The 9493-nt window shown below is 43.6% G+C and overlaps 1 long non-coding RNA gene across 1 annotated transcript; it reads right to left on the bottom strand.

Moving 5' to 3' along the window:
- Window positions 1-380: 380 nt before the first annotated feature.
- Window positions 381-5334, bottom strand: LOC129380511 (uncharacterized). Its single transcript, XR_008608618.2, has 3 exons — window positions 3255-5334; window positions 2447-2730; window positions 381-2379 (listed from the first exon to the last, which is right to left on the bottom strand). It is a non-coding gene; the product is annotated as an uncharacterized lncRNA (long non-coding RNA).
- Between the last annotated feature and the right edge of the window lie 4159 nt (window positions 5335-9493).

Below are 9493 nucleotides of genomic sequence, written 5' to 3'. Positions count from 1 at the left end.
TGCCAATGCAATAAAAGTCGATAACCGGATGAGAAGGGTGATGCCGGCGTCTGTGATTGGTCCGCTTTCCCTTACTTAGCTTACGGTGGCTCGTCGACTATCACGGCGGCAAGCAACCGAGGCTTAAGAATGACGCAAAACGGATCCTCAGCAAGAAAGAGTTAGCAGAACGAGGTTGTAAACGTGCCGAAAGTGCTCGAAAACGTTACACGGCCACGCAAAAAGTTTTATTACACACAAATAAACCCATGCCCTCCGGCAAATGCGAGTAGCCAGTGACTGAGCGATCGGTGGCAGCCATCTTTTATTCCTTTCGGAACGGGGCAGCCTGCGGCTTTTCAGAAGAAAATTCACTTTTTTTCGGCATATTAACGAATCTTTAACGCATGCACGTCACTTCGACGCGGTGAGTTCTTGCGGTTTTGTGACGTCGCGTGACAGGCAGGTGAAGTGGCTGCAGCCCGAAAACTTTTGGCCAATAGCCGAGGGCTAATGGCGAAAAGGCGTCGAATCAGAAATTATTATTTTTCCTTTGCTCAGTCAAATCATACATAATCAGTGTGAACACGTCACATCAGATGGGGAGCTATCGCGGTTTTCGTGACGTCGCGTGAAATACAGGTGAAGTGGGGGTGGTCCAAAAAAATTTTCACCAATCGCGGAGGGCTGATTCCAGAATTGGAATAGAAAAGATTGGAATAGTTTTACGTTATACCGCCCCTTAACTACTAATTTGCAACGTGCGTCGACGGTGGCGGCCAGTGAGAGAAATTTCGCGGGTTGTCGGCACGGTTACTCCGTTGAATGGGGCGCGTTTTTCCATTTGTTGACAGAGTTCCAGACCTAGGAAGTCTTGTCCGCGCACAGTGAAACAGAAATCTAAAAGCAACAAGATATTTTGCATGCTTCTGCGCACAAACTGAGCTGCCAAGGACAGGATAAGCCTTCATTTCTCTTCTTCCTTCTTCTTTTTTTTTTTTTATGTACGCGCGTTTTATAAAGAAATGGGTGGTGAGGTATACGGATCGGGAAGCCTCTGACGCTGCCGATGGAGGTTTGTAGCGGTGACTTCGCAGTCGGAGGTTGCCTCAGGAGCGGCATCGGCGAGCAAAGTGCTAATCGTTGATGGTTCTTCAAGAAAGCGACCACATTGCCTTTCTACAACGCTGCAGCCACCATGGAAACGGGACGTCAAGCGCAGCACGAAAAGACATGCTAACGACGTCGAGCCTGTGCCCTACGACGAAATGAGCCTGGCAGGCTCTTATGGTACACCAACACGTTACTATCTGCCGACTGGTAGAGGCGGTGCATGGTTTCCAAATGCCGTGCAGTGGAAAGGAACAACGCGGTGATTTTGTACGGCACTTGATTTTTTTAACAAAAAGTCACAGCAAATTGCAGCTCTGTATACGTTTATGGGTACTAGTTTGAGCTATTTTTTCGCCCGTAACCTGACATATATCGTAGCAGCTTCCTCTCAACTCAGTTTCTTTGTCGTCTTTGTTGTTCTGTGAAACTTGTTTTAAAGATTCTACGGCGACAGGATGGGAAACGTATTATGCTTGTAAAACCATACGTTACCAGGCCTTTTTCGAATCAAAAATAATAATTTTATGCTGTGACCCCCCAGAAGCATCTTTACAGTCTCATAAGGGTTTGGCTCGATGTTAGGCCTGTTCCAATGTATAACATGTCTCGAGTCACAATCCTGAAATGGAAAGTTGGTGTTATGGTTAAAATTGCCCATTTGGCTTGCGTTTAAATAGAAAGTCATGATAGTGGTTAATACATAATTGGTTCTAGAACTTGGAGCAGAGATTATGTAAATGTAGTTTTTATTTGGCAGAATTTTCTGCATGACAGCATAAACCTCACTGACAAATTGTTTAATGTTTCCGTCCATATGAATATGTAGTATGCGTTCAAGCATTTCAACCGATTCAGGGACGGACAGATACGTTGTCATGGGTGCAAAGGTAGGATTTGGCTGTGAAAACTCAGAATGACAATAAAGGTCCTAGAAATTCCAGTAACAAAGCTCCGTATTCCACTTTCTTACTGCTAGATTGTACTCGGGATCCTATAGCTAGCTACAGGTCCCTTAACCCACTCTATAGTCCTGCGACTACTTTTAAGAGGAAATATACAGATGTGTTTAACAAACATGTATATGAAATTTACAACGGAGTCATTGTCTTCTGTGAAGAGGTCACTGCACGGTGTCTGATTTAACAATATCTTGTTGACTGATCTGAGTATGTTCAGTAGAGGTGCTTGATTCAGGTGATTGCCAATCTGCGCAGTGAACTTGCACACTAGAGGGCCATACAGGTTCCCAGGATCTTGTGGGTTGTCCTGTCGCTTCCAAATCTTTAGCTGTAAGACAAAGCAAACAAAATCATATATAGCATAGATATACTAACCTTGAAATACCTTGCCTTACCTGTAGGATATGAGATGTGGACGGGTGCACAGCCGATCTCAAATAAACACAGCTGCCTGGGATATGACATAAGGAAGTTGAGCAGCTTGACGAAGTGTTGTTCACTGATGGCTCCTCCGCATTTGCACGGTCGACTTCTTCTTTTGATTGGCAAGCCATGCATTGGCTTACACCTGCAGTAATTGGAAGCCCATGGACACAAGTGGACGATGTGTGCATGTCTGTCGGGAGAGTTTCCGCATCTCCTGCAGACCTCTTCCGCGTAACCAATCGCTTCCGGTCTGCTGGAAAGAGAGTCAGAAAAGACCAACTGGTCATTAGTACGATTGCTTCCGCGAATGGTAACAATCCACAGTCCATTGACTTTTCGAGTGCTCCGTAGTTGCTCCAATAACTGAATAACTCTTCCACCATCGTGATCTGGTAGGATGTCGTGAATAAGTCTGTTTGTTGAGCTAGCGAAGCCAACAATGTTGTAAGAGCTCGCACATACTCCGTCCGTGAAATACTCCGGAGTGCCATGACATCCCAATAGATGTTGAAGCACGAAGTACCGTTCTGAGTAATTCTTCCCACAGTTTCTTCTTTTGCTTGTATTTCTTCTTATCTATTTTTTTGACAAAGTAGCTTTTCCTCATTTGTAATGTCTCCCAAAACTAATAAAAAGCCAATAAAATATTACTACAGCTTTCACTGGGACCTTCTGTTTCTGAATGTCCTCGTGTTCGTACTCGTTTAGAAGAATGCGTCGCATTTTCCTCATATTTCTTCTGCTTCCATGTGGGATTCTGCTTTGAAACCAACTCACTATTTCAAGGAGATCCTGTCCCGAAAGGTCCTCCACGGTTGATAGGCTCCCTAGACGGTGACGGAGTTTTGAGTGAATCACGTTGTCCCTGAGTGAAGAAGGCTTCATTCCAGACGTAGTCGTCGTTATAATGAGCACACGGACCAATAAAAACTTCTTTTTCTTTTACTTTCCGGTGCAGGTTCGCCTTGAAGTAAAGCACAAACTGATGCTAAAGCCTCGTCTAAACCGTCAGACGGAATCTCGTCATCCATTGCTTCGTTATATACTGAAAACAACTCACAGCTACCTCTCCTTAAACCCGCTCCGGCGTAAGAGTATCCATTCTTATCCCTTATCTCAAGAGCATATTTGTCTCTAAGGTCCCTGAAAGACCAGCTTTCACCCACATCACACACCAACCCACCGTATAACTCACATGCCAATGTTTATACAGCTTGCACTCAGCATTATGCTGGAACCGCTACCGCATAGCGGCACCACTCATCTATTCACAACCGTGGCGCAGTGGTTCCCAAACTGTATCAGCCACACATATCTCATGCCTATCTTGTCTTGCTGTCGCATAGATAAGGTAACCATTCAATAAGAGATAAGATAATAATAAATATCACGCTATTGAAAGGTGGGGGAATGGGTAGGTGGTGCCACTATGTGGTAGCGGTTCCAGCATAATGCTGAGTGCAAGCTGTATATACATTGGCATGTGGGTTATACGGTTGGCGTGTGATGTAGGTGACAGCCGGTATTTCAGTGACCTTGGAGATAAGCGGCGTCTGCCGGCGGCCTATCAGTACTTAAGGAGCGTCACTTTGCGTTATCAGCATGTAGTATGCGAGCACCTAATGCACTATCTAAAGGTTACTTCGTTCTTTCTTTCCGACTTTTCTCTTTCGTTATTTCTTTCTTTGTTCTCTCTTTTTTTGTTCTTTCGTTCGTTCGTTCTTTCTTTCGTATCTTCTTTCATATTCAACCATTGCATCTTTGCTTGCTTACAGAGGTATGAGCCATTCCTGATTTTGATGTTTCCTTTCTTTCAAATTTCCATCGTTCTTTTTTTCCTTCGTGTCTTCATTCATATTCAGCCATTGCATTTTTACTTACTTACGGGGGGTATGAAACATTCAAGATTATTTTTTTTTTGTTCGGGTATGAGCCATTGCTGCTGATTTTATTTTTTGTACCACTCGTCAACTTTTTTTCACCCCTCGACTTGATGATGATATTTTTTGAACCACTCGACTAGACGCCGCTTTTTTTCGGATATTAGCCATCCCAACGAGCCACGTCAGGCTTCCGCCTTAAAAAAAAAACAACCGTCCCAATTTCGTACCCTCCTGTATAGCTTAGTGCTCTATCGCTTTGTACTCTTATGCATATGCATTAAGTCACAACCGCGGATCGAATCCCACTGAGGGACGTAGATAACTCTTACTTTGTATTACCGCGTATGCCCCAGTAGGTTTCACGGGCGAAGCGTTTATGACGAAAACTGGGGGAATAAAACCGATTTTACGAGCTCAGTAAATGCATTAAAACACAGTATTATATTTTGCCTATAAAGCAAGCGATGCACAATCGCAAGATTATTCCATTCTCTTGCATTTTATTACAGCACGCAATATGCTCTTCGTTATACGACCGTTTCTCGGCAGTTTATCGATCAAAATAATTTTGGCGTATTTCCCCCCCTTCCTTTTTTTTTCTTTTTCTCTGAAGCATCGTAGGCATGACAAGCTGATTTTCCAGCACAATGTTATCAATGTATTATTACTCTGCTCCAATACACAGAATCATTCTTTCTTAGTGAAAGGTCTGTGAGGAGAGAGCAATATCCTGAACGTCGCCTGCTCGGTTATGCGGTATTATTTCTGGTCCGCTGCATCCAGCAAACCCGAAATGACTTCGCTTTCTTTTAAGAAGGTAGTGTCTTCATTGTTGTGTATTAAATGTCGCACAACTGACGCATCCGCCCCTCCTACACTGTCTCCCCTCCCCCTTTATAAAAAAATAAATGAAATGCGTGAATACATACATAAAATAAAAGTAACAAAACGTACTGATGCTGCGCTGGAAATATCGATCGACGAGCATCGTTCACGTCTGCTTCGGCGCACACCTATTGAATTCACGATGTCAGGAAACATTCGGCGAGTCATCTTGGGCAGAAGAAATTCGACATAAGGGTGAGGTGTTTCATTTATTTATTTTTCTTTCCAGTGGCTAACGCCCAGCCTCCAGAGTTTCCTCAACTTCCTTACGTTCTAGTAGAAAGCCCATAGAAATTTGATGCATATGAACATGATAACGACATACAACGCGCAGACGCGTCCAATGTTTCCACGCGTTGTATTTGGCACCGGATTAAATCAGAGCGCATGTGTTTCTTCACCGCGCTCCTGTACCACAGCAGATGGGCGTCTCTGCATTCCGTTTCCATCGGAATGCAACTGCAACGGCCTGCCATCGAGCCTCAGCAACCTGGCCTTCTGCTGTGTCGTCAAAAGCCGCTGAACCTCGTCACAAGCTCTACGTGTGTAGATCCTCAAGCGCTTTTCGCCGCGTTCGCCTCCATCAATTGGCTTCGCCGATAAGCACACGATGAAGGAAAGCGACGAGCCCGCAAGAGAGACCCCTCCAGTAGACGGCTCGAGCGTTCGCGTTGAGCTTTGCTTTGCGAAGCGTCGAGTAAGGGCCCGACGGAGAGGGTTTGTCGGCCGCTGTCGCCGTTGGTGTCTTGTCGCTGCGTACGCGTTGTTCTAGAGCCGCCTTTAATAAAGAACGAGAGATGCACACTGGATATCCACGATTCGTTAACGCAAGTTATTCAACACACGCCGAAACATTCGCACGGCGACCTGCCGCCGCAGCTATGGCGCAGCGCGGCCGCCGAGGTTAGAAGACGTGCCTGCAGGCCTCTAATGCCGCCAAAGCTGATTCGGGCCAAAGTCATTAGCGGTGCATTATTACCCCTTCGGCACGAGGCAGACGAAATCAGTGAAAGTAAGCGTCAAGAAAAAAAAAATGTATATATATATATATATATATATATATATATATATATATATATATATATATATATATATATATATATATATATATATATATATATATATATATGGGCTCGCTGCGCCTGGAATTTACAGCCTTTTTGTCTGACATCTGGCGCACAAGGCAGCCTCGCTGCGTCGTTTACGTCCCAGTGCGGACGACTCGCAGCCAGGTGATTAAAGGAAAAAGAAGAAAAAAAGAGAAAAATTCAATAAAAACACTTCGTTTTTATATTACCGGCGCCGGTTCACATGAATGATTAAACTTCTATCAACAAATACGGACGAAACGCGAAGTCCGTTGATTACGAGCCAAATTAACTATGAATCAGGAACTACAGTTGAGCGCTGGTGTTCGTGTGCACAGCGTTTCTGCAGGGAAGCAAGCCGAGAGAAAACGCTGGGAAAGCCGCAAACATGTTTTAATTAGGCGGTTTCTAAATCGGCTTACGTAACATCTGGCCTTATTCATGGTAACGCTGTGCATTTTCTCGCCCATATCCCTACTACGCTTCCCGAGAACTCGGGAGTTTATGCATATATATTATGTAAGATTTAACGTACCAAAGTGATCATGCACGCTGCCAGAAAGGCCATGATGGAAGATCCGAATATATTAATGGCGCGTTGAGAACGCGCACATAGTGAAAAAAATTGTGGTACTTGAGCAGTTCCGTTTCTCCGCTCTTGAACGTTCCCTGGCAGTTACAAACAGAAGTACAATAATGGCTACATCGCGCCAGCGGACATATCATTATCATTCAATTAACGGGAATATATGTCTTCTAGATACATGAGCATCGAAGCGTTTCAACCCCCTCGCCCCCCCCCCCCCCGCTCCCCAAAGTCGATATGAAGCACACACAGAAAACATTAATGAAATAAAAATGAAATCTTGGGTTTTGACGTACATCAAAGCAGCCTATACGGGCTTGGAGTGATATCGTAGAGGTCTCCAGATTCATTTCGAATGCCCGCTGTTTTTGACAAACATCCAAAGCACGGTGCACGAGGGTTTTTGCATTCTGCCCCAGTGTGAATGCGTTCGCCGCGGCCCGCAATCAAAGCCCGTTGAAGAACAGCTTATAACAAAGGCCTATTCCGACGTCTCGACCGGTCCTAACTCTTAACAATTGAATGAATCAACCAGTCACTCGCCCAATAACCTTTAAATATGCGAACGACCATGATGACAAAACAATTCTGTCGCACGCAGATTTCAGTGACTGTGCTCTTTTTTTTATTTTGCACGTATTAGACGTCGCTTCTGGCATTGTCTATTTGCTAACTCTGATGCGGCAAAAGTTACGGCGTACCCAACGCATTCGTTGGGATCTACGTTAAGCGAAGGTTTCTTGAGTCGCTTCAATTAAGTGATATTCAAGGAGACACATGGTGCGTACAATCTTATTTTTAACTTATGTACTTGTTTACACTTTCAACAAACACAAGCTCACGCGGTCTGATGGTGTGAGACGTAGCTGTAGCGACGGCTTGCATGACTAATGCGCCGTTCTGCTAGTGGTGAAGGAAGCATTGTGAGCAGAGGGGTTTATGTGCGTAGAAGTATGAGAGGTTTCGACGCATGTTTAACGAGGGAAGGTTGGCAAATAAATTAAATTTTGGTGCTTTACGTGCCAAAACACGATATGATTATAGGGCACGCCGTATTGGGGGACTCCGCATAATTTCAACCACTTGAGGTTCCTTAACGTGCACCCAATGCACGGTACACGAGCGTTTTCTTTTTTTCTTTTTTATTTTTGCACGCTGCCAAAGCCACTAAACGACCGCGGCGGGTGATTGACAAGGTTTTGCTTTTATATACCGTGCACTCAACGTAAAATAAAACCTTCACATTTTTCTTTAATGACCTGCGAGCTTTGCAAACGCGGCTTGCAGTTAGGCTCCTTGGCAGACACACGGCGCGCGCCAATCCTGTTCAAAAACTGGATGATGAACTAAATTTAACTATTTAGTTGTTTAAACTTTGCGTTTATGGTGCCCATTTGAATTGCAAACAAAAACAGGGCCGTGATTTTGTAACGATGCTTTCGGCTCGATTTTGTGCCGCTCTTATCATCCACCGTTCACAGCCGGCTGATCCCATTGATAACGCGGTCGGAGCGGTGCTCTGACCGCTGACGAAGCGCGAAAAAAGAAGAGCACCGGAAAAGGCATCGCTACAAAACCGCAGCCCAGTTGTATCATTTCCAAAGGAAAGTTCATTTGGTTTGGTATTCCTGCAAAAATTATATATAGTTGCTTTCTTTTTCTCTTCTTTCCTTCTTTTTCTCTTTGTCTTTTTTTTTTTTGCTCCGCACACTTTTTTAAAGCCTACGAAACTTACCCGAATCAAATCACTAGGGAAGCATTATCTGCCTCGGCGGACATAATTTGCAATAAATATCAAAATTATCTATTCACAACATAGACTAATTATATTTTCAACCTTCTAGTTACAAATTTTACGGCACGTATTTATATCGGAAAGTTCAAGGGAATTCGTCATAAAAATCCAGTCCCGTGTTTCTACTCATCAAAATGGCCATGGATAACAAAATGAAAGGTTTAACATATTAGATCAATTTACCTGATTATGCATGCGGCACCGCGAAGCGCGGCTCTCCGTCCAACCATTCTGTGACGCAAAAATGAAGCTACACTTGTCTCTTTCCACGAGCTGATTCCGAACGGTGGTTTCCTCAACTCGCGATCAGACGCATAGTAACTTCATCAGCAGGGTATTGTGAATCTTCAGTGCACGCCGCTGCATATATCGATTAATTGAACGAATAATTTGCGGCAGTTATGTTGATCTGCATGGCAATATTAATTGTAGAAACATGTACCGAACTAGACTCTTAATTATGACGATTCTCCGTTAACTTTTCAATATATATATATGTGCCGTAAGTATTGGAGGTAAGAAGGTACATAATCTAATTAGTTTAACTAGCGAATCGTTCACTTTGGTTTAAATGTGTAGGCTTTAAAAAAAAAGCATTTCAAGTAGACTAAAATCATACACTATAAATATATAAATATATGTATATATATATATATATATATATATATATATATATATATATATATATAGGTAGGTTGCGCTGCTTTGATAACAGCTATGTCTGTGATGTGTTCACGGCGTTAAGAAAACTCAGTTTGCTCAAAAGGGAGCGCACCAAA

This window comes from Dermacentor andersoni, chromosome 1, assembly GCF_023375885.2.
Source record: "Dermacentor andersoni chromosome 1, qqDerAnde1_hic_scaffold, whole genome shotgun sequence".
Taxonomy (NCBI): Eukaryota; Metazoa; Arthropoda; class Arachnida; order Ixodida; family Ixodidae; genus Dermacentor; species Dermacentor andersoni.
The sequence above is the reverse complement of the archived record's forward strand: the minus strand, read 5'-3'. Positions and strand labels throughout refer to the sequence as shown.